At 43.9% G+C, this 23,697-nt stretch overlaps 1 protein-coding gene across 7 annotated transcripts in view; it reads left to right on the top strand.

The window, feature by feature from the left end:
- The window catches only part of LOC146801760 (beta-1,3-galactosyltransferase 5-like), a 152,236-nt gene that overhangs the window by 70,676 nt on the left and 57,863 nt on the right, over positions 1-23,697 (top strand). Inside the window, exon 1 of one of the 7 annotated variants that reach the window (XM_085621241.1) lies at positions 20,340-20,484. The exons of the other annotated variants lie outside the window; for them this stretch is intronic. The gene's annotated coding sequence lies outside the window, so the exon portion shown is untranslated. Of the gene's footprint in view, positions 1-20,339; positions 20,485-23,697 lie in introns of those variants that run through there. 7 annotated transcript variants of the gene reach the window in all.

Raw genomic sequence — 23,697 nt, 5'->3', positions numbered from 1 at the left:
AGCCGCCGTCTTTAAGGGATTATGCGGTCTGTTCGACACAACGACGGAGCCCATCGGAAAGCATCGGACGGTTCCTCTGCCTACTGCCTCTGACCGCACGCATTGTAATGCGTCGGTTGGACCGCAGCAGCTGACGGCGGTCGGACCGTAATCCGACGCCATCGAACTCGGGCCGTTTGTTTTTTTCATGTTCTGCTTGTAAATCTTTCTACAAAGGTCTCCCATAAGTCTTGGCCCAGTCGAATCCCAAGCGTTTATGTCTTCATTTCTTAGACTGCTATTCTGGCTGAAGTCAGAACACTTTGACTTGCTTACCGGGTGCTGAATTGCGTACACATGGATCGACTCCTTTTTAGGTCTCGCCTTGGCAGTGCATGCACTGCATGCGCTGTCTCAGCAAGACCTAAAGTAATCTGTATGTTGGGGTAAACTTAATGTAATCTGTCTTTCCGCTTGCTATTGGCTTAGTTGTGGTTGTGTTGTTGTTATCTCCCTTTCTCTTGGCTGTTGGTCATTTGCTAACTTCCTTGTAGTCCCGATACAGCGGCGCCTAACTACAGTGTTAGTTCGCTCTGCTTGCACTTCTTTTAATTGAAGTGCAGTGTGCCATCTGTTTTTCAGCTGTAGCCTGGTAACTGAGGACTTTCGCTTTCGTGTATGCTGATTTAATTTGACCATTTTACAGCCCTGCTTTGTCAAACTGTTTTGCTTGAGAAAGTCCTTCGAGATTAGGAGTTGTTGTCACAGGCCAGTGCCCCGAGCTCTCTGTTATCTGACGCATCTGCTGTTCCTCTGGCTGCGCACAGCGCACATCACAGCAAAGTCAACAGAAACGGAACGGTTTTTGCTCCTGTAAGTATTTTGCATGCAGAATGGCTACAAAGACAACATGTAGCTGAAGTGAACACACCCACCCCTGCTCTTGCCCCAACAAAGCTTCTGTCCTACTCTGAGAGGAGAAATAAACTACCACGCCCATGGGACCGCCACGTGACACTAAAGAGGGACACTTGGCAGAACATGAAATTAATATTTTTATGAAACACAATTAACGCTCATTAACTGCTCTGTCTTATTGCAGAGACGAGACCGGCACCAAACAAATGACTCCTTCAAGACGGCTGCTTCTAGAGATGTCAGCAGATTAGACAAACTGATGGGAACAATATTCCCTGATTATGCTCATTCTTGAATGTGGCGGCGGATGGGTTCAAACGAGATCTGAAGGTTTGCGCACATCAGAGGAGCTGCAGCCCGCGGAAAGAGCTGCACGTGGGCCCTGACAGGCAACTAATGTGTAATACATGTTTTTGTTGATTGGATTAGACCTACTGCATTGCAAATGCTTGAGCACAGACTTTCAGTAAATGTTTTATTTACATTTGCTTTTGTCCTTGGCTGTTCAGCTATAGCGCCCGTCTGTACTGCCCCCATCACTTCGTTATTGTTGTCTGAAAAGCAGAGCAACCGGGTCCCAACGGAGCCGATATCCCAGTAGATCGCCGTACACCACGTGGAGGGAGTTGGAATTTCAAGTCCGTTTCATGTTAGTTTCCAGTTTGGTTCCAATTTAAGTTTTCAGTTTAGTATAACATTTTTGTCGTTCATAGTGCCACTTAAGAAGTGCTTCATTTTTTCATCTGCAGAACCGAACCCGTGAACTACAAGTAACACATCACTGCATGGGTCTCTTAGCTCGTTAAATCACGTTAAAACTTCAGAGCACATTTACCAATCCCGGCTCGGGCGCTTTGGTGGCGGTGATGGGGTATTGAAATATTAATTTGGGTGGTGTGAAGAGGCCACCTCTTTGCGTCTACAAAAAGAGGTCTGCGCATCATGTGTGCCTTGATATGTGGAGTGCAGAAATCATTCAATTAAGCACATGCCCCAGAAAGTAAAAGCATTTTACGTACTTCCACTAAACTGAAAGCAAACAAGCATTTAAAATGCAATAGGTCTCGCCTTTACGCGAGTTTAAGCTATTGGCATTGTAAATGACCATGCCTTTTATTTATGTTTTAAAAACCAAAAACTAAATAAAAGGCATTGTCATTTACAATGCCAATAGCTCAAACTTTCATAAATTCGAGACCTATTGCATTGCAAATGCTTGTTTTGTGTAGCAAGTGCTGACCACGGAAGTCTGATCTACGTTTTTGATTTCTGGTGGCTTGCTGAATCTCACAAACCACAAAGGACCAACTATATGGGTGGGGGAGAGGATGTAGCCGTATGGCTAGAGCGATCTACCTCGAAGCTGGGGAACTGGGTTCAAGTCTAGGCAACGACGTTCAACATCTTGTGATTCTGCGCAAATCACTTAGGGGCAGATGTACGACAGTTGTTTTGCAGTTGCAAACGGGAATTTGGCCCGTTTGCGACCGCAAAATTGGTCAGCCCCATGTACAAACCATATTCTGCAAGTCGCTAACCTATTAGTGACTCACAAAATATGGTTTGTGATTCGCTAATAGGAAGTGGCGTGCCAAGGGCGTCCCTTCCTAATAGCGAGTCAGACTGCAATGTACTATTGTTTTGCGACCGCATTTGCGGTCACAAAACACTCTCAGTTTACCACCTACTTCAAGTAGGTGGTAAACCATTTGCAAAGAGAAAGGGGTCTCCAGGGGAACCCTTCCCTTTGTGAATGGGTGCACAAATATTTTAAGAGCAGGCAGTGGTCTCGGGGACCACTGCCTGCCCTTACAAAATTAAACTGAAAAGTTTCATTTCTCTTTTTTAAATGCCGCCCGTTTTACTTTAAGGTACCGGGCTGCATTTAAAAACAAACATTGGCATAGCCAATAGGCCTCGCCGTTGGGACCTTATAAGTGTTTAGTTATCCAGCACAATATCCTTGGTGCAACAACATCAAGTGTTGCATGGCTAAACACTTATAAGGTCCCAAAGGCGAGACCTATTGGCTATGCCAATGCTTGTTTAGGTTTTATCTGCACAGAGCTGTGCTTGTGAAATCCATTTAACATAAATCTTAAAAGGGGCTTACACCCCGCCCTTACTTTTCATTTGTTTGTGTGCTTTCCTTTTAATTTTTCTCCGTTTCTATTGGTTGTAGCATACTATTACCTGTTGTTCCTTGGGTGTTTCTTTTACCAGTTTCCCATGGCCCAAGTGCTCCTTTTCATCCGCTTTGATGGGTGGAACTTCTTTTATCAAGTTTCGCTTGCACAGCGTTTACTGTTTACCTTATCCCCCCCCTGCCTGCACGCATTTCAAGCACGCTCGTGCTTGTCAGCTGCGTTTTGTTTTTTTGTTTGTCCTACGCCTTTTATTTAATCTCCTAATGTCAGCATGCATTTCAAGCTTACTTGGTTTTTAAAACCAGGAGATTAAGTGATACTGCCCAGAATCACTGGAGGATGAGACGACGCCGAGACTCAAACCCTTTGTTCCTTACTCTCGAAGTTGGCTGCTCTGACCGTATCGGCACATCCTTCTTCCCCCTCCCTCCTACTCTCTACTCAAGTTGAGCATTGAAAGTAGAGGCTTTCTCGGTAATTTTTTTAAAAACATTTCCCAGAACAGAATCCTAGCTCCGGACAAGGAACTCCACCTTTTGCCTCAGGCACCTCTCCGCCGGACAGACTAATCATCACTTAATCAAAGTGCATTCAAACCACACTTAATTCATGACTTTTTCAGACTCAACACCTATCTCTATTTCCTTGTTTTCCTTTCCTGTGACTTTATTTTATTTTTACTAAAAGGCCCAGAATCAGTGAATCTGAAATCGTGGCCCCATTTTTTTACAGTCCCTTAAAAGCAACCCAGGACTTGCAATTTACAATTGTAAGAATATCAAAGGCAGCATTCAAGTTCCTGGATATAACAACAGACTTTTGTGAACAATAAAATGAAATCCAACCTATTTATATTTTTAACTCACTCATTTTTAAGTGTTTAGCATTTATTCTTATTTGACTCTCAACACGACAGTAACATCACTTATGGGACCAAAGAACGCTGTCAATGGGTACCACATATGGATAGTTTTCTCTGTGACGTGCTAGCCTTCTGTAGCATGGTGTTATGTAAATATTTGTTATTTTCTTGGTTTTATGTTACAAAGCGAGATCGCGAGTTTATGCTCAAATGTTGTTGGGCTGGAGTTCATGACAAGGCTTCACATCGCATTATGGTTTCTAAGTTCATTCCGCTTTTAGTTAGTCGTCTGGATATGGCACAGTGAGCGTATGGAGACACTGTTAATGACCCTTTCCAGTGCTTTTTAACACCATATTCTCTTTGATTAAGAACATACATTTACTTATTAAAGGCTCATTGGAAAGTTTCAATTTGCAGCTATTTTAATACATTTCATTTGGCACCTTAAGCATTGGCAAAATGGGTCGGCAGGGAAAACAAAAAAAAATAATAAACCAAAGTACATTGTGACCAATAGGTCATTATCATCATCAGCACTCACTTTGTTTCAAGAATTGACGTGTTTCTCATCAAGACTGTGTGAGTTTCCTGTTCTTTAGCACTAATTGGGGCATATTAACAAAGAAACTATGCAGCACGGCGCTGCAAGCAATTTAGCAGCGCTGTGCTCTGTCATTTAAAAAACGCCATGGTGCAAGAGTGCCTGCGTTGCATGGATGATTGTTTATGTGCAGGAAGGGACATCTTTCTGCGCATAAACAATCATTAAAAGGCGATTTGCTCCTTCTATGTGTGTTGCATGATGCAGCACACATAGAAAGAGCAAAAAACAAGAAGAAATTAAAGTATTTCTCCTCATTGTGCCATTTTAATGCCTGCTTTCAATGGTGTTAGTTTCGGTGCTGCCTCAGATTTACAGATCCTTTTAAATCTGGGGCAGTGTCATAAAGCAATGGGTGTTGCAGTGGAACGGCCGCAGCAACACCCACTGCATACCCTTTTCATGCAAAGTGATGCAGGGGCCATATTTAAAAGGCTCTTAAAAGCCACGCAGGGTGACTTTGCGTGGCTTTGTAAATATGGGCCAGCACATAACGCCAATCGAGTGTCAAAAAACGGCACACTCCGGTGGGGCTAAGGGCTTATAAATATGCCCCATTATCTTGGTATAATTAAAAACAACTGCGGGTTCCAAGTAGCTCTAGGAGAGCTGGATCTACGTCAAGACAACTACTTCTTCGACTTTGTCAAAGAGTCCAGCTTAAGTTATTTGTAAGTAACTATATTATGTGGCTGTCCTGGAAAACAGCAACAGATCCAACTGTTCTCAACTTATGTTGGTAGCCCTTTAGTAAAGCAATTTCTGCAATCGTTTCAACTTTATGCGTAGGCGTGTGTACAAGAGACTGAAGTTCATCTTCACATATGGTTGCACAGATTCATAGTCTCCCTGAGCATACTTAACTTCTTTTAACGTACACACAGTGCTCCAGGCAAGTGGTTTATCCTCCCTGGCACTGCCTAGGATTACCTCAACTCTAATGATATAGTGTCACTAACAGTGAAGCATGTGCCAGGTTTCTGACACATACCACATAAGCATTTTAAGAATGCTGTATCATAGTGCAAAAATACTGCACAAGTCTGTACCACACAAATAACTCCTAAACACTGGAAAATTAGGCATATTTTTAGACACTGAAAAGTAGTTAAGAGTTAACTTTGGTTTACCTTTGTTTGATTGTCTGTGCAATGTTTCTTTTTATTTCATGAAATAAATATTTTTTATTGTAACAGGAATTTTTATTTCCAAGGGTAAAAAAAACAAGTATGTAAATTTAATCAAACTTGTAAGTAATCCGAGTGGAAAGAACACATGGACTGGTGTATGTTCAGAGAGAAAACGGTGTATGTGGCGAGGGGCAAGCCTGGGAAGTGGATTAAGGTGTGGGGTCCCTGGAACTCCTATCGTGGTGGTATATGCGCCCCGCCTCAGACGCGTGAGATAGATGCCGCTCTGTCTCCCTAGCCCGCGCATTCCTGTATGCTCCTGCGACATGCGAGTTTGGTTTCTTCGGCCTTGCCCCCCTCCCCCTCTGTTTACCCGGGTTGGTTTACTCCCTCGATACGAGGGGCACATGCTACTGCTATTAATTTCCTCTGCCTTGAGTGTTTACTGTTTTTCGTTCCTTAAAAATATGAAACCTTTCTTGTTTGTTTATGGACTGCGGCTGCGGCCGACTGCGATGATTAACTCTCCAGTGACCCTTTTTTTGTTGCTTCATCGATGTGAATGTTCAGCTGTGCCTAGGGTTACACTGCATTTTAGCGGCCGGCCTGTTGGTTGTAGGCCCATACTTGTATTTCTCTGAAATTGTAATAAAGGTTTTTAAAAAAAAAACCAAAAAAACACAAAACTTGTAAGTAAACAAGAAAAGGGACTTCAGCCAGGAGAGCACCCCACAGACCCTATTCTTCATTTTTCCAAAAGATTTAAAAAACAAAATCATACTAATCGGATTTATGGGCTACAGCTTTTGTCACTATGCATGCCAGTTTGAGTATAAGATGTGTTAAATGTCTACGGCTACCTTACATTAACTGTCACGTTTATTTTATTTATGATCATGGAACTCCAAAGTGACCCACATAAAAAAACTAAATCCCATACATATGAATAGGAAAGAATTCTAATTTGCAATTAAATACACAAAATAAAATATTCCACCCCATCATGAGATCGAAGAAACTTAAACAATAGCCACGGTTCATAAAACTTTCATTCTATCAAACAGTAGCATATTATACAGAGCTAAATATAAAGTGACATTGATGCCATCAGTGCAAGGGTTTAATAAATATATACTGAAAATAATAATTTATATACCATAAAAATGCAATCAAACAATACATAAAAGCTAAAAATTGCCCAACTAGAAAAATATCGACCCCTACACCCTGCAGAACTGATGCACCTTAATATATTTTTAAAAACGACTTAAAGTTACAAATTCTATGACAAAATATTTCATTAGGAGGATCATAAAGTGATAGTAATACTGCTGAGGCAGAGAGAACTGTAAACATATTGGTCTCGGCAATTTCCGTCAACATAATAACAAAGCAAGACAGATAAATAGTACATGGTTAGTATCTTAAGGGCCATTGTCGCACAGGTTACAGATCGCTGATGAACCGTACTATTTAGCCAGAGGGAGATTTAAAGGGAGCATGCCCTGCCTCAACAGTAACCAAAAAACGGCACACTCCATGTGGCAGATTACATGAAATATATGCCTGTACTTTATTTATCAAACAAGAATCAATAGCCACATGGTTACCCTTCTTTAAAATGCAAGCTTCCCTATCCCTACGGAAACTTAAGGACCAAGTGGCCTGTTTCAAAGTAGCTTTTAATTGGTACGACATCAAAGTAAAAAGCGGGTCTAATTTCAACAAAACTATCGCAATCATAAAATTTCTATAAATTAATGACTTTTCTTATAGACCGTCTAAAATTATTTTCGCAATCAGAACCTGAGTGTACCAGGGTCCCTCTTTGCTGGATGCATGGCCCAACGCACTACCCCTGCGAGGCCCTGTGCCCAGGTACTTCTCATTCCAAATTCTAGCCTAAAGGCGGCCACAGAAAATGCCGGATTGACTGAGGCAAGGCTTCTAGAGATTCCACCTTCATCTGTGTTTAGAAAGCCCTATTTCAATACGTCAGTTCAGTTCTGCACAATACAACAAGGAGGCAGGAATCTTAGCGTGAAAGAACCTCCAATAAAAGTGTAAAACGTCATCTCCCTGTGGCCCTATAAAAGGAGCCCAGATATTTCGCCTTAAAGGTGGCTTTAAATTATTGTTTTCTATATGGGCTTTATCGCTTACTTTTTCGCACACTATCTTCCCCCAAAAAGTATACGATTTTACAGACTCCAATTTATGACCACCTAGAGACCATGCAAAGTTTCCCTATTTAGGCTTCGTCCTCCCATGCGTACACATAATTTTACTTTTGGAAACATTGATCATTCGGTGGTGAGCTTCAGTAAATTTTTGGGGGCCTGCAGATGACTATTTAAACCCTTAGTGGTTAGGTCAAAAATGAATATGTAGACATACAATTGGCTTTCCCTCAATATGCGGGGCAATGCCCTCACTTCGGGCCAGGTCATCAGGGAGGAATGAAAAATAAAGGGAGAAGAGCAGGGGGGCAAGTAAGCATCCTCATTTTTATCCATTTGCAGTGGGGATAGCTTGTGATAGACCTCTGTCCCCACCTAATAAAACTCTACACCAAGTATCAGTATGGAGGGCACAAACTAACTCTAAAAGGGTTCCCGGCATGGCCACGTTTAAAAGCTTACTTCACAGCAAAGAATGATCTACTTGATCAAATGCTGTGGAGAAGCCAATAAAAGCTGTGTATACTTTTCCTGCTCTAAGTTTAACATATATTTCATTTATCACCTGAAAGGCATTCATATTATAGATCATTCCATGCTTCGCCCTGAACCCAGTTTGCTCCATAGGTATGATTTTATGGACTTCTGCCCATTCACTAATCTGGGACAGGACGCATTTAGCAAAGACTTTACTCACCACATCAAGAAGTGCAATCTGACAATAGTTTTCTGGTAGGTCATGGTCTCCTTTCTTAAATAGTGATAATGTCATCACAAGTCAATTCATCCGTGCACCACGTCTCGCTGTAATAGGATGGACATTGCAGGTGGTTATTGTGAGCAACACTTGATAATGCACCGGGTAGCCAATTCCATTTGAGATTCTCATCTTTAGAGTTTCATTCAAAGCTAAAAGCAGGGCTTTCCTTGATTGACACTTGTCTACCATATTTATCTAAATGGATTTTTATACCCTTTGCATCAGTCAGAGACCCCCATTGATAGACAGAGATTGGGATGGCGAATAGCTTTTATCCGCAGCACAATAGCCATCCTCTTCTAAAATTGGGATCAAATCAATCCCCCTTTGTAAGCCTTCAGACATTCTCAGAGCTCGAATAATCAAAAACCTTTTACTAGACCGGGTAGTCTAGTAACTTAAAAAATCTATTTGACCTAACTGTAATGCACTAGATCTCTGTCTCTGAAAGCCAAGCAAATGTGACCAGTTAACAAGATTTAAAGGCATTTTTATTGCTCATTCACTTTGTGAGCAATAAAGATGCCTTTAAATCTTGCTTTCTTGTCACATTTGCTCTGCTTTTAGCGATAGAGGTCAAAAGGCAGTATGTCTTCCTACTCGCCAGAATGGGCGAGAAGGACCTAAAAATAGCTTGTCTTAATTAAACCTGGCTCACAAATGCGAGCGGGCGAGTGGATTTTTCAATCCCTGATTCTTAATATCAAATTTACAGTAATATTAAAATAAAAACTTACCCTTGATTTAAAACCAACTACAAAGGGTAAAAGAGAAACTAGATTTAGATCACTACCTTGGATAAGCTTCAGATTCTCGATCTCTGAAAAACATTTAAGCAGCAAAACCCTGTTTAAAATTAAATCTCCATCAAACATGAGAATAAAATCCAACCTATTAGCATCCATATTGTACCAGGAAGTCTACACCTACTAGCTTTGAAGGGTCTCTCATTTTACCAGAATCAAGGAAAGAAACAGCCATTGGAGTCAGTATGGATGGAATATGATTGAAGGGCACCCTTGGAACTACCATTGGTGCTGCTACAGGCCCCTCAACTAGAGCGTTAGCATAGCCGGTTTCAAGACCCATTGGGTTCAATAGAGGAAACATAGTGAGGGGAGGCGCCTCACACACCACCATTGACTCCACAGTCGATTTCTCATCCGATAAACTTGCATAACCACTTTCTGGGTCAATACCTTGACGACATGCTTGCGAAGATTGAATAAAAGCCTCCGCACTAGATAGGGCCTCAATATTTTCTCTAAACCAAAGACTCCTTTGTCTCTTTTTGGCAAATCTATGCATAGCTTTTTTCTTTTCCCCTCTTTGTGTCTCCTTCCTCTCTTTCGCCTTCGATCGTGGGGACGCTAAATCACCAACCGTTTTTCCACAGCTAGGCTGGGTTTTAATAATAGGAAACACTTCCTGTTCTATCCTTCTAGATATACCCTCCAGATTCTTTATATTAGGAGTAGTGTCTGAAATAGTTTTTATAGATTAAAATGTACGTTATTAAAAAAACTCTCTGAAATATGTTTTGTAACCAGCTTCTTACATTGTGAGTTACCAGCCTGAGTATTAAAATCGATTTTCGACTTGGTCAGTGGGATCAGTTTCCTCTAGAAAATCAGGGGCCACAGAAAGATAGGATATCAAATTAGAATTATTTGATGGAGTACTACTGAATAATTTTAGCCCAACAGGGTCTATCACAGCTGGTGTATCAATAATCTCTACAATCTTACTAATATCATGTGAGAAGTATCTCCTACAAAGATCTCTATCCAAATCGGGTAAGATAAAATCCTCACCCTGAATGTCTTGTACCAACAAAGGGCTGGGAGCCTCTTTCTTAATTATAAGTGGGTTATCAATTGCCATCATTGACACTGGTGGAAAAGGACCAGAAAATGTCAAATAGGAGGGACAGCTATTTATGTCCCCGGAGCCTATACAGGATCCTTCTGAGATTCCGGTAGTTCACCCCATGACATCAGATTCCACAAAATGCAAATTAACACCAACATCCGAATCAGTATTAAGGTTAACAACTACATTAGTGATAACATTAGACCACCAATTCGATTCAGTCAATAGATTTATTTTTGCTAGGGGATGTTTCTCCCTTTCCCATAGGTTGAATATCTGTTTTTTTCCATTCAGCAGCATAACAGGAGCATCTTTGTTCCGGAAGGGGTTTGATTTGGTCTTTACGCAGACTCTACCCTGAAGAAAAAACCCGATCTCAACTTTCTTGCTGTCATTATTTATTTTAACCTGGATCCACTCCTTTCCTCGCGCCTCCGTCGCGCTCAACCAGGATAGAAGTGGCTAAAACGAGAATCACGGCATGTAGACCCTCCCAGAGTAGCAAGCCACACCAGCCTAATGCGCCTACTGAGGAAGGAACCACGAATCTAGGGCCACACTGCACTCACCCACACTACTCCAAACGCCAGGGAGACACAGGGAAACTTGCCCTTCTGCCTTTTGCTTCTATCCTGGGGCTCGACCACCAGGAGCCCTTTAGGAGTTCCGGGCAGTCAAAAGTCCAAAGCAAGGGGCCTAGGAGCCTGAAGGTAAAGTTTGTACAAAGTCTCACTGCAATTACAGTGCATATAAATGTCTTTGAAGTGCCTCTGGCATTAACACTAGTGTCTTCAAAAAGAAAGTGAGTATCAGGAGTATCCACACCTTTCTACTCCCTTGCTGCTTCTAGCGGTACAAGCATCACCCATGCCCCAACCCTAATATTCTATTTTTCAGACAAATTGGGTGTATGTGAAAAATACAGGGAAAAAGTGAGGCAAATTAATAATAGTCCCTGGTGAAAATTGCGGTGAAAATTGTAGGGGTTGTGGTCTCCTCGCAGAGGCAAGCCACACCGGTCTAACGCCAGCCGTTTCCGCCACAAAGTGGGAGGTACCTCGACCTAACCTTGCCTGACTCATCCTTCCCTCCCGCCCGCTTTTCAGCCACGGCCCGTATAGGGTGTGCCACCGGGCGGTGACGTGGGGCGGGGGAGGGACAGGGTGGGGGTTGTAAAATGCGGCATACGGACGATTTCAGGTAAGTAACGAAAAAATAATTCAAACAAATTTTGTTGCGCACACTGCATCGCATTTGGCGAGGCAGCGCACGCAACGAAATTCGTTTTTTTTCCCCGTTACTTACCTGAAATCGTCCGTATGCCGCATTTTACAACCAGTGGCGGCTGCTGCATAGCTAAAGTGAGGTGCATGGGGCCACGGGGATTAGATGGAATAATTTATAAAAAAAGACTTACCTGTCGACTCCGGCCACCTTGGTGCTCTTCTCCGGCTCTCCTCCCTGGAGCCACTGGGGCACAGGCTTGGTCTGAGCAGCTTGGTTTGCCACTCAGCTAGTGCGTGGAAGTCTGTGTTGTTTCTTCAACCCGACTGCAACACAGCTGTGTTGGTAAAACCTAGATGCGCATGCCGATTTTGCTGGCCTAAGACGGCCGGCCAAACCAACATGCGCACTTTACAGTGCCCATCACTCTTCCCCCTGCCATGGCTTGACTCCGCACTGCTGTTCACTGACATCAGGTCAGTAAATCAGCAGAAAATAAAATGATAACATTGTTTTATTATCATTTTATTTTTGGCTACTGACTTTGACAAGTGGAGTGACGCTCCTCTGCCATTACGGCGTCAGAGGCAGAAGTGGCAGCTGGCAATATGTTTGCCCCATGCAAAATAATTTCGGTTTGAAAAAGCGTGTTGAAGTATAGATTACTTGTCTTCTTAGGAGTGTGCCCCCACAGGTAAGGGAATCACAAGATCCTGTGGATACAATTTTTTTTATTGCTGGTATTAATCACGTCCTCTTTGGAAATGCTCCTTTTTGTTCATGTTTGTTTGTAGCTCAGAGAGTGATGCTACCATGCAGTGTGGACTGTTTATAAATACTTTATTGTGGCCTTAGGCCATAATAGTTTAATCAGAACACAAAACAAACAATGTCTTCATTGATTCACATCACAGTGCACTTAATGACTTTAAAATTTGCATAAAATGTAATATACCTGGAGCACTTCTCGCACAAAATAGTTGACGAGAAACTGCTGTATCTTTCGGTAAAAACAACACGGCATGACTCAAAGTTGTTAAGTCTGAACATGATATCAGAGGCCTCATTTACAATGACTTGGCGTAGGGCCGTGCCGCAAGTCGCTGCCCTACGCCAATTTGAAAGGGCAGGAATGCACCATATTTACAAGATATAGTGCATTGCTGTCTTTTCAGCTAGCACCGGCTCACAATTTGATGCCTAGCGCCAACGCAGGTATGCTTGTACCACGGTGCAAGGGTATCTGAGTTGTTGGCAGGATTGTGTTTGTGTGGGAAGGGACACCTTCCTGCACAAAAACAATCCATAGAGGCTTTCTCCTCCTTCTGTGTGTGCTGCACAATGCAGCACACATAAAAAGAGGAAAAAGCGAAGAGGCATGCAGTTTTGACGCATTCCCAGGTTTACAGATCCTTGTAACACTGGGATGTGTCAAAACCCATGGGTGTTGTGTGGGATTACCCACCGCAATGCCCATGGAACGGCCCTCTGATGCAGTGTAAGGCAACGCAGCGCAAGTCACTGCGTTGCCTTACACCATATCTACGAGGCCACGAAAAGCCACTGGAGCATCATAAAAAGTGCCGCACTGGTGCGGCAAGAGGCTTGTAAATAAGTCCCCAGGTTTGTGATGTCAAAGCAGGTGCAAACGGCAGTAACATTGTAAACAATAAATACATAAATTTTAAAAAACTAAAAACCGTAAAAGTTCAACTGGAAAGATTAACACAGCTGGAAGCAGCATATAAATAATACACCAAATAAGAGTGGAACGTTAAGCCAAGACAACAGTGATCAAAAGCAATAAAACATTGTGCATTTCTGGTAATTAACCAGCAGCCTCACCTAGTCTCACTGACTTTATTTATTCTCCAGGCTCAGAAAAGGAATCTTGACATGGCAAATGCAAGATGCTCTGAAGTGTCACATCTCAAGACCCTTCCAGCCTCCCAATAATGCATTGTGCCCAACAGCCTACCTGCCGGAACTATCCAGCGCTTCCTTGGAGCCGCATAGCCAGGGCAAAAAAAAAAAAAAAAAAGGAAATGGTCCTCTGTCTCAGCTATTAATGGGCAAAAGGGACAATCAGCTTCAGAGATCAGGCCCGTTTTACTGTTTGGGAATCCAAAGTAAGTTTACAAGTTCAGAACTTAATGTACAAAGATCAAGCAGGACTAGGCCTGATCCTGCCTAGATACGGTTCAAAGTTTGGTAAACACTGTTTTTTTTGTCAATAAATCTTTATTGATGTTTTAATAATACACAGACCAAACATACCTGTCCTGAATAGTACACAGACCAAACATACCTGTCCCTCTATCCCATAGCTTGGTAAACACTGTCTTATGCAGAAAGAACTTTGCTGCCATACCTTCATCATTTTGTTCATTCCAGAGCTTGTGTAACATACGCTCCCAGAAGCTCTTTTTTACTCAGACAGCTGTTTCCCTAGAAAGTGCCAATGGAGTAGACCAGACTTCTCCCATTTTAATGAAACTACAAAGGGGCTTTATCCTACTGAGCCATGGCTTCTGCCCTTTCCATCAACCTTTAAAAGCTCTGCTAGATCTCCTCGATAGGTAAGAAACTCCTGTACTGACCAGATGCCAGAACTTCAACATCTTTAAAGAGGCAACGGTGTAGATCTTTTGCAGTGCTCTGTCAAAGCGAATAGGGACGATGGAGGAGCTGAAAGGGGGCCTTATTTACAAGGCTACATTAAGCCACATTAACGCCGTCTTGTAAATAAAGTGAAGGGTTTATCGCCACAGGAACGTCATAAAAAGTGAAACTTCTGTGGCTATAGGGCTTGTAAATATTCCTCAAAGTGAGCTGTCCAGGGCGGAAGTGAGAGCTTCAACCCTTGTTTGATTACTGAGGTCAGAGTTGAGAGCATGGTTTAATTCTGTGACTTTCAAGCACCTCATCTTCAGTCGCAGTTGTGGTAAGTAAATGCTATGTGCATGGTGTCTGAACCCCTTTCAGAGGGCCACGGAGCACACAGGGGTACTGGGCCTTGAAATGCATGCAGCACTAGCAATAAATCAATGTCCAGTCAAATACTTAATTTTTTATAATATAAATAGGTATTTGATTCCTAACTCTACTCTTGCAGGCTTTAACTCGAGTTCACTCCAACTCTTAGAAAATAATCAAGTGTGTTGGCACTGCAGCGCGCTTTGCAGTGAGTCAGCGGGGCCTGGTAGGCCTGTACTCAGTCTTCTCTGCTCCAGCAGAGAGGAATCATACAGCAGTTTTGAGAGTACCTCAACTGCTGGCACTGTCACAGCTCTGGTCCTGGTCGGTAAGTTTGCTACACGAGAGACAAAACAGCACTCATCAGGCGCAGGCTCTCCTATGAGCCCATGCAGTTGGCTGCGGCAGCGATCAGATGTGTTTCCATGCTCCTCCTGCAAGGTAAGTGCCCATGCTCTCCAGCAGCGGGCAGGGGGTGATGCGGATGCTCCTGATCTTGATCCCATTGATGAGGCGAAGCGCCCCCTGTGTTCTTACTCGGTCCATGGGGTTGGTTCACATGCAGACCTCCCTACTCCTAATGACTCACGTGTCACCATGATTCTCAGTTTTGAGGCTCTGACTCACTCTTCAAGGGCCAATTGTTTCCTCAGCCCCTCCTGGCATACTTGAATCTGCCCATGGGCACCGACCCAATCGGTGCAGCAGCTGTCTGTTCCCACCTTGCACCAGGAGTTCACTCGACAGGGCTTGCTCCCTGCAATGCTCTCCTCTTCCAAACAGGGCACACTGGTCTTGGTAGGCGATGGTGCTCCAGGCTCCAGAGCAGGTGGTCTTGGTTTCCCTGGGTGATGTCCCTTCACCCAGCAGGGATTGGCCCCCAGTCCTGGTCACAGGCACGAGTCTTGCAGAAATACTCCTCCTCACACAGCCATTCAGGCTACTTGGTAGATGACAATTGTTGGGGTCTCAACTTTCCCTTCTTATAGCCCATTTCCAGACACCAAATGTGATTTAGGGTCTGGGTCTTGGAATTTGTTTGTATTTTTTTTTGTATTTATCTCTTACGATTACAAGAACAACACCACGTTCAGTGACAATTGTACAATTTGTGGCTATAGCAAGGAATAAAGAGCTGTAAGTCACATAATTGTTCCGCTGAAAAAGGGAGGAAGCATGTTACACAGTTGGTCCGAATCTTTATCTGAAAGCTATGCCCAAATGCCACATCTGACTTTCATTACCATATGGTGAATTGGTCTACTGCAACCTCGTTGGAGCTAGAGAGAGGAGAAACAGCATGGTATAAAATGTGGACAAGCAGTAACAGCATTCACAATGTGTATATGAACTGGATGCGTGAGCCCCAGGGAGTCCGTCCCGATTGGCTAGCCCCGAGTGCTGCAAGTAAGTGTGGAGGAGTTGCCAGATATTACTTGGGCGAGATGCGGGTGGCTGCAGCAAGACATATAGCTCACTAGTTGTGTCACAAATTATAAGACATTTAAGCCACTGCGCAGCAGTGGGGCTATGACCGCTCCTCCAACATACTGCAATCTTCCGCTTCTCCAACAAAAGTGCAATTGTGACGAAGCGCCAGAACTACTTTGGGATGCCATGCACTGCATCAACGCCACCTTCCACCATCTGTAAAAGCAATATAAAAATGTCAAACCAGTAACTGCTAATGTGTGGACATGTCCATGCTGCATGAAAAAAGTCTGCGTCTTCAGGATTACATTTGAGGGGTGGGTGGGGTCGTTCCTGGCCATGAGACTGGGAGTCATTTAGGTGCCTGGGAGGAATTTAAAATTCAGCAATTTGTTTATGATTCGAGGAGACTAATTTGGTTTGGAGGCAATAGTAATACCAGACATTGTCCGGCAAAGGGTGCTGCAGGTCCTCCCTCCATGCCTCCCGTAGTCGGTCATTTGCGATAGGCAACATATTTAGACATGTGCGGTACAACCTAGAGACCAAATGTTCACCGTTGTATTCCTCTATAAGAAGAGTGAGGGGGAGTCATCAGGGGAAATTGGGTATGAGGATATATGGGCCCGTAATGCACTCTGAATACGATGCAAAATTAACCTTCCAAGTAGCGTTGCGGTGGCAAAGCGTGTTCTCTCTGCTAAGGAGATAGCGTGGCCCCTTGGGAGCAGATCTCCAGTGGAGTGCAGGGTATAACGATTCAGTGTGTATTTGACAATATTTTCTGCCATTGGGGTGAGCCAGTGGTTGTCTGCAAGCGGTATTTCAGAGGAGTATAGCCATCCCATTCCCAGAAGGCGCAACAGACTGCGCCATGCCCAACAAGTAGTGGAGAGTGGCTGTATGCCTGTGGGGTGTAATGGTAGACCCATGGGAAGATGGCATTCAGTGGTGTATCACCTGCTAAATCCTGATTCGTACGGTCATAAGGAAGGCAAGCATCTCCATAGTACCAATAGTACGCGTATTGACACATAGCAACTAAATAATAAAGGGGTAAGAACGGCACACCAAAGCCGCCGGGAGGACCAGCGCCTTCCAACCTACCCGCAATCTACGGCCCACCCAAATTAATCGCAACCAAAGACCTCACAATGTGGCAAAAAAAGCATTAGTGGGAGGAACAGTAATATTGAACAAGTAAAGAAATCGGGAAAGGACGACCATTTTAATAATGGCCACATGGCCAGCCAATAACAACGGCAACTTTATCCACCTCTCGATTTGCGTTAGTATACTCACAGCTGGACCATAGTTCAGGCGGAGGACCTGTTACTTATCGCAATGAATATGGATACTAAGATATTTGACGGTATCATCACGCCACTGCAAGGGGAGAGCTCTTCAAAACTGCTACGTGACCGCTGTCAGCAGGAAGAGCTCTATTTACTCCAGTTGATCAGGAGACCTGAAAAACGACCAAATCTCTGGATCACATGAATAATGGGATGCAACTTTGTGGAGGGATGCCTAAGGAAAACCAATATGTCATCCGCGTAAAGCGATAGAAGCAACGGGCCTATGTTGAACCGTAGTGCATGCCAAAGATGTTTCTCCTGTAGATGTCGCAATAAGAGGTCCATGGCAAAAATTAGTAGGAGCCGGGCGTGTGAGCACCTCTGTCTGATGCCCATGGCGGGTGTGCACCTGGACATCAAAGAACCATTAACACGGAAAGGAGCCAACAGCTGCGGGTAGAAGAGCTAGATTAGGGACGGAAACCTGCGCGGGAGGCCAAGTTTCTGCAGTGTTGCAAAAAAGAAGGGCCACTCCAGAGAATTATAGGCCTTCACTGCAACAAGTAAAGCCACAGCTGCAGGGACCTCTTGCGATATCCTGTTCAAAATGAAAAACAACGTACGTAAACTTAATGAGGTGTATTAGTGCAGAATAAAGTCTGACTGGATAGAGGGGATGATTGTCTTGAAAAGGAGAGACAATCGAATTTCATTTATTTTATTTCATTGTTATTTATAAAGATTTGTATAGCGCGAACTTGACCCTTACGGGTATCAGAGTGCTTCACAATTTTGGGTAAGAGGGGTACAGTATTGGGAAGCAAAGCATTTGTTACATAATTATGCAAAGTGGGTGCAAGACTCCGGTAGGTATCAGAACTCTTCACATAAGGGTAGGGCGGATACAGTAATGGGTGAGGAACATTTGAACATATGTATGTACAACGCATGCTAACAGTGTTATTCCCAGGTATATAACCATGTCAAAAGTCAATCAAGACGACCGAATAGAGGGCAGTAATGAAGTCTAGGAGCCAAGGCCTATTAGGGCAGGAACTTGAGCATTAGGATTTTTTCCACTTCCTTTTTGGAGGAAGCAGTGGAGGAGAGTGTACCGATTTCCGGAGGAAGAGAGTTATCAAAATTCAGTGAAAAGTCTATAGGATTGGCAGTGCAAAGGGTTCCCCTGAGGCTTCAACAGTAAACTTATGATCGCTTAATGAAGCGTGGGATGTTCTATACCCGTCTCAAGTGATTTGACGTAAAGCTTTAAGAGGCAGGGAGTAAGATGTTTGCACTTTTTGTAAAATAGTCCTGTGAGGCCATCAGTGCCGGGGGCCTTGGATCTATCCATGGAATCGATTGCGGAGATGATTTCCTCAACTGCTATTGGTTCACTCAGAAATTGTTGCTGTGGAGCAGACAGCCAGACCATAGCCACCTCTGAGAGGTAGTCCGCCAGTGCGCTGCCCTCCTCCGTATACCTAGAGGTGTATATCTGGGTGTAAAACCGTAGCGATACTGCCAGTACTCTACTATTATCTGAGGTCTGGCCCCCATCCTCAGGTGTAACCTCCGGTATCTAATCGGTTTCCCTCTGCAGGCGGAGCACTCTCGCCAGTGTGCGGCCCAGGCTCTCTCCTCACAGTAGTGAGTACAGTGGCTGAGATTAATTCAAGTATTCCATCCATCACTGTTTTGTAGCTCCTGGTGAAGACTGTAACCTTCCACAACTATGGGAGTCGCGCGTTGGTCACACTCCCAGTCTAACAAGACTGCAATCTGCGAGACAGACCTATGTCATGGCACACATGCATGATCCGTGTTTTTCTGTGACAACAAAAATCAGCATTATGAATAATTGCGGATGTCCCATGGCAGAATGCTTCCAAATGAATGCAGAGCTGGCACAAAAGCTTAATTCACAACAGAACAACAAAATATCCTCAGCATATAACAGTACAACAATACAGTTGGGTACTCAGGGCAGAGGTACACGCTCATTACCATGCAGAGTACTTTTCCATCCCAACAAATCGATTCACTTTCCCTGGCTGCTATTTCAGTTATTGTAGATAAATGAATTTCTCCTCATTCAGAATGAAATTTGAGCGACCGGGTCAACTTTTACATACGGTCATATTTTCACGCCATCTGCTCTTTAGAACGGAAAGTATTTAGAAATGGTTTAACAGTGCAGAATTTATATTTCTGTCTACTCCGTCCCAGGTCCACAATTTCCTGTACCTTTAGCTACTGATTACGTCCAATTATATTCTCTGCTTTCTCTACTAAAGTTAAGACTGATGGTCTTTTATTTGCTTGCTAAAAGTGGTGGAGGGGAGTGAAACAATTCAAGGTTCTACTTTCAATTTAGTCATACTCTAAAGGACCACAGACTCCAAATTTAAATTTTGTGGGTGTATTATAAGGACAAAAATAATTGAATATAAACACACCTCAGTATCAGAGTATATAGATACATGAAAATCAATACAGAGCCGAGTCAACAAATATAATTCATTCGGCATAAAAGGCATAACGTGATGAACTTCAAAATCAGAATACAGCACAGAATAGAAGCTGTGTCCAATTCTCTTTTCATCTGGGAGGAAAACAAAAACAAAAATCTCTTTCCCTACACTGCTCTAAATGAGGGTCCTACCAATCTCTCTTTTGTCATATCCCAAAGGTGTCAGCACGTGTTGACTTCCTAAGAAGTACTCGCGTCAAATGAGTCTGATATCTTAAAGCTATGGAGCTCGCTCTAAGATGCTCCTTCTCCTCTGAAAATAAGCAGAAGACTTCAGAATCAGTCCCTGCGCATCATATAAAAAGACAATGTTCAACCCACAATACGTCACATGGTGAACTTTTTCAATTGCAGAGTTTTCAGTAGCTTTCCACAGTAGCTTTAATAATTTTTTCTTCGTCTTCCAGTGGCCTTGGGTTTCAGATACGCCAGGCACGAAAGGAGTCCTCCCTTCTCGCCTTCCAGACTTCTTCAAAGACATTCCGGGTATCTCTTTCAATCTAAGAATAACGAGGTCGAATTCCTGCACCTGCAGTAGAATGAGAACACACTGTCTTCAAGCACAAAAAGGTTTCATTTAATTATTTCTTGAGCAACCAAAGAGAAACGAAACTCAAAACAACTTACAGTTTGAGCAACTTAAACTAAACACAGTATACACTGCACGAGTATAATTTCATCCTGCACATTACGCATACAGGAATTATAAGTGTCTTTAATACATGTAAAATCCTACTTGAATATGCACACTACAATTTAGTGCTACTATAACGTGAATAAATGCATCTTAATAATTATGAAACACTGCAAACGACAAAATACATGTGAGTGCGTTTCAACCATGAGTATAGTGCACCCATACAATTTAGAGTGCTGTAAGCGCTCTATCACTGCAAACTACCAAATCATTGCAAGCCTATGCATTTCCGCCTAAAATATTTCCTATTTCTTTTTGTGTTATTGTGGAATTGTCATTTCAGTAATTATTTCCCCAATTTTGTAAAAATTTTATGTTTATTTTTGGTTCAAATTGTATTCTTGATTTCTTCATCCAAAGTTAAACAGACATAGTACTCTCTGCGTTTTGTAAAAGTATTTATTTACATTGTTGAATATAACATGTTTTTCTGAAACTATGTAAAGGTCAAACATAATTAAGGTATCATTTTCTCAAGTGAACAATATAAATTTAGAATCACTTTAAAATGTACACCTAGGGTGCCGATTCCGATCCTGTAAAACCCTGGTACAAAAGCTCGTACGGAGCGTTTTCTCCGTACGACTCGTACCCGGGAAATCCACCGTACAAACCAGCAAGTACGATTCGTACAGAAATACCATTTCCGTACGAATCATAAAAAACACCGTGCGGCTAAAAAATACATACAATTCCGATCCTGGACAGTGCGTCCGCGACGTCCGCACAGAGTAAGGCAGCGTTTTACGGACCAGCAAGTACGATTCGTACCCACAGCACTCCACACGGCTATATTTTTCCGGGAGCCAAAAAGTGCCGGAAAAGCTAAGTACGCCGCGATGCACGAGGAAAAGGGGGCCCGGTACGCTCCGTACCCCCACCCCCGTGTAGGTTCGCGCCGTCCCCCCACCCCCGTAGGTACGCGCCGTACACCCACCCCCATAGGTACTCGCCGTACCCCCACCCCCCTGTAGGTACGGGCCGTCCCCCCACCCCGTGTAGGTACGCGCCGTCCTCCCACCCCCGTAGGTACGCGCCGTCCCCCCAGCCCCGTAGGTACGCGCCGTCCCCCCAGCCCCGTAGGTACGCGCCGTCCCCCCAGCCCCCGTAGGTACGCGCCGTACCCCCACCCCCGTAGGTACGCGCCGTACCCCCAGCCCCGTAGGTACGCACCGTCCCCCCCACCCCCGTAGGTACGCGCCGTACCCCCACCCCGTGTAGGTACGTGCCGTCCCCCACCCCCGTGGGTACGCGCTGTACCCCCCACCCCCGTAGGTACGCGCCGTCCCCCCACCCCCGTAGGTACGCGCCGTACCCCCACTCTGTGTAGGTACGCGCTGTCCCCCCACCCTGTAGGTACGTGCCATCCCCCCACCCCCCGTAGGTACGCGCCATACCCCCCCATAGGTACGTGCCGTCCCCCCACCCCATAGGTACGCGCCGTCCCCCACCCCGTGTAGGTACGCGCCGTCCCCCCACCCCCGTAGGTACGTGCCGTACCCCCAGCGCATACGGGGGTGGGGGGACAGGGCGTACCTACACGGGGTGGGGGTACGGCGCGTACAGGTGCGGGGCTGTGCTACGGTGTTGGGGTACGGTGTGGAGGAGGGGTACGGTGCTGACATACGGGGGTACGGTGCTGACATGTGCGGTGTGAGGGGGGGCTGTATGACTCGTATCCGGGCACAAGTTTACCCGTGTGCATGTGTGCTACAGCGTTCGCTCCGTACGGGGCCTTTTACATGCCGTTGTGTATTTGAACGGGCGGTACGGATCGTACTTACGCGTTCGGATTTCTGTTTTACGATTTGCACGTAAAAATGTCCGGCTCCCTATCGGACACTTTTCCCGACGCTATTCGGACATAAAAATTTACGGCTCCCTCTCGGACCATTTTCCCGACGCAATTCGTATGTATTTTTCACGTACGAATCGTACTTCGCAGTTTGTACGGTACTTGTACAATTCGTACGTAAAAAACACGGATACGAGTCGGACGGTACATTTTTTTAACGGATCGGAATCGGCACCCTATTGTATCAAATTTAATTTGTGATTAAATTGGAGAAAAAAACGTGCTCTATAATGCTTTTTAGGTCTATCCTGACAGTGCAGCTATTGCCATGAGTAATGTAGTCAACCTAAAAAAGAGCATTCAAGAGTACTACAGAGTGGGGCTTTGGCTCCCTCATGTGATAGTAGCAATTTATTTTATTTTATTTTACAGAGTTTTATATAGCGCGAACTGGACCCGAATCGGGTATCAAAGCGCTTACATAGCACCAGTTGCATTACATGAGGACACATTCATTTTTGTTAGGCACAGGGAGATTAAGTGATTTGCCCAGAATCACAAGATGTTCAGCGTCATTGCCGAGACTCGAACCCAGTTCCCCAGATTTGAGGTCGACCGCCCTAGCCGTTAGGCAATGAGGTATATGTTTTTGTTTGGCCAGAAGTTGTGTGCTTTCACAGAAAATAGTGCTTCCCCTCCACCCAGCTGGAATTACTTTGTTTATTTCTCCAGCTGTCTGAACTATCAGCAGCAATATGGCTGCCTGAGCTTGAACTTTCAGCGTCACACCCAAGACACTGTGATGTTGTTAAGGTTTCTTAGATAACAAGATAATTTACTATGACAGCCGCAAAGATCCCCTGCCTTTCCATCATTAACTATAGAAGATTTGCACTACAATAATCCCTGTTAGTCTCTCTTAGGAGAGAAAGTATTTTGCTTTGCCCACTGTAATTATTTATACTATATGATCTTATGGCTATGCTTGATGGTTCTTTTATGGAAAGCTTAATCTCAGCACAGGAGGCATCGATTAGTTATGGTGATAAGCTAATCAATAATGAGAGACCTGATTGGTACACTAGGAAATAATATTTCTGATGCCATAGGGCTGATGTGTTTATTATGAAGTTATGAGAAACTCAGTAAGCCCGATTTTATATTGATTGTGAAAAAAATATTTTAAAGCCAACCATCATTTAACAGTAGATTGGTATTTCTCTTTATTAGAGCCTACAGATGGGTATTTTGTTACATTAAATGTCACAGATTATCTTTGTTAGGAAGGATT

The sequence above is a fragment of the Triturus cristatus genome, chromosome 8 (assembly GCF_964204655.1).
Source record: "Triturus cristatus chromosome 8, aTriCri1.1, whole genome shotgun sequence".
Lineage (NCBI taxonomy): Eukaryota > Metazoa > Chordata > Amphibia > Caudata > Salamandridae > Triturus > Triturus cristatus.
Note: the sequence above shows the minus strand (reverse complement) of the source record. Positions and strands in the feature narration are given on the sequence as shown.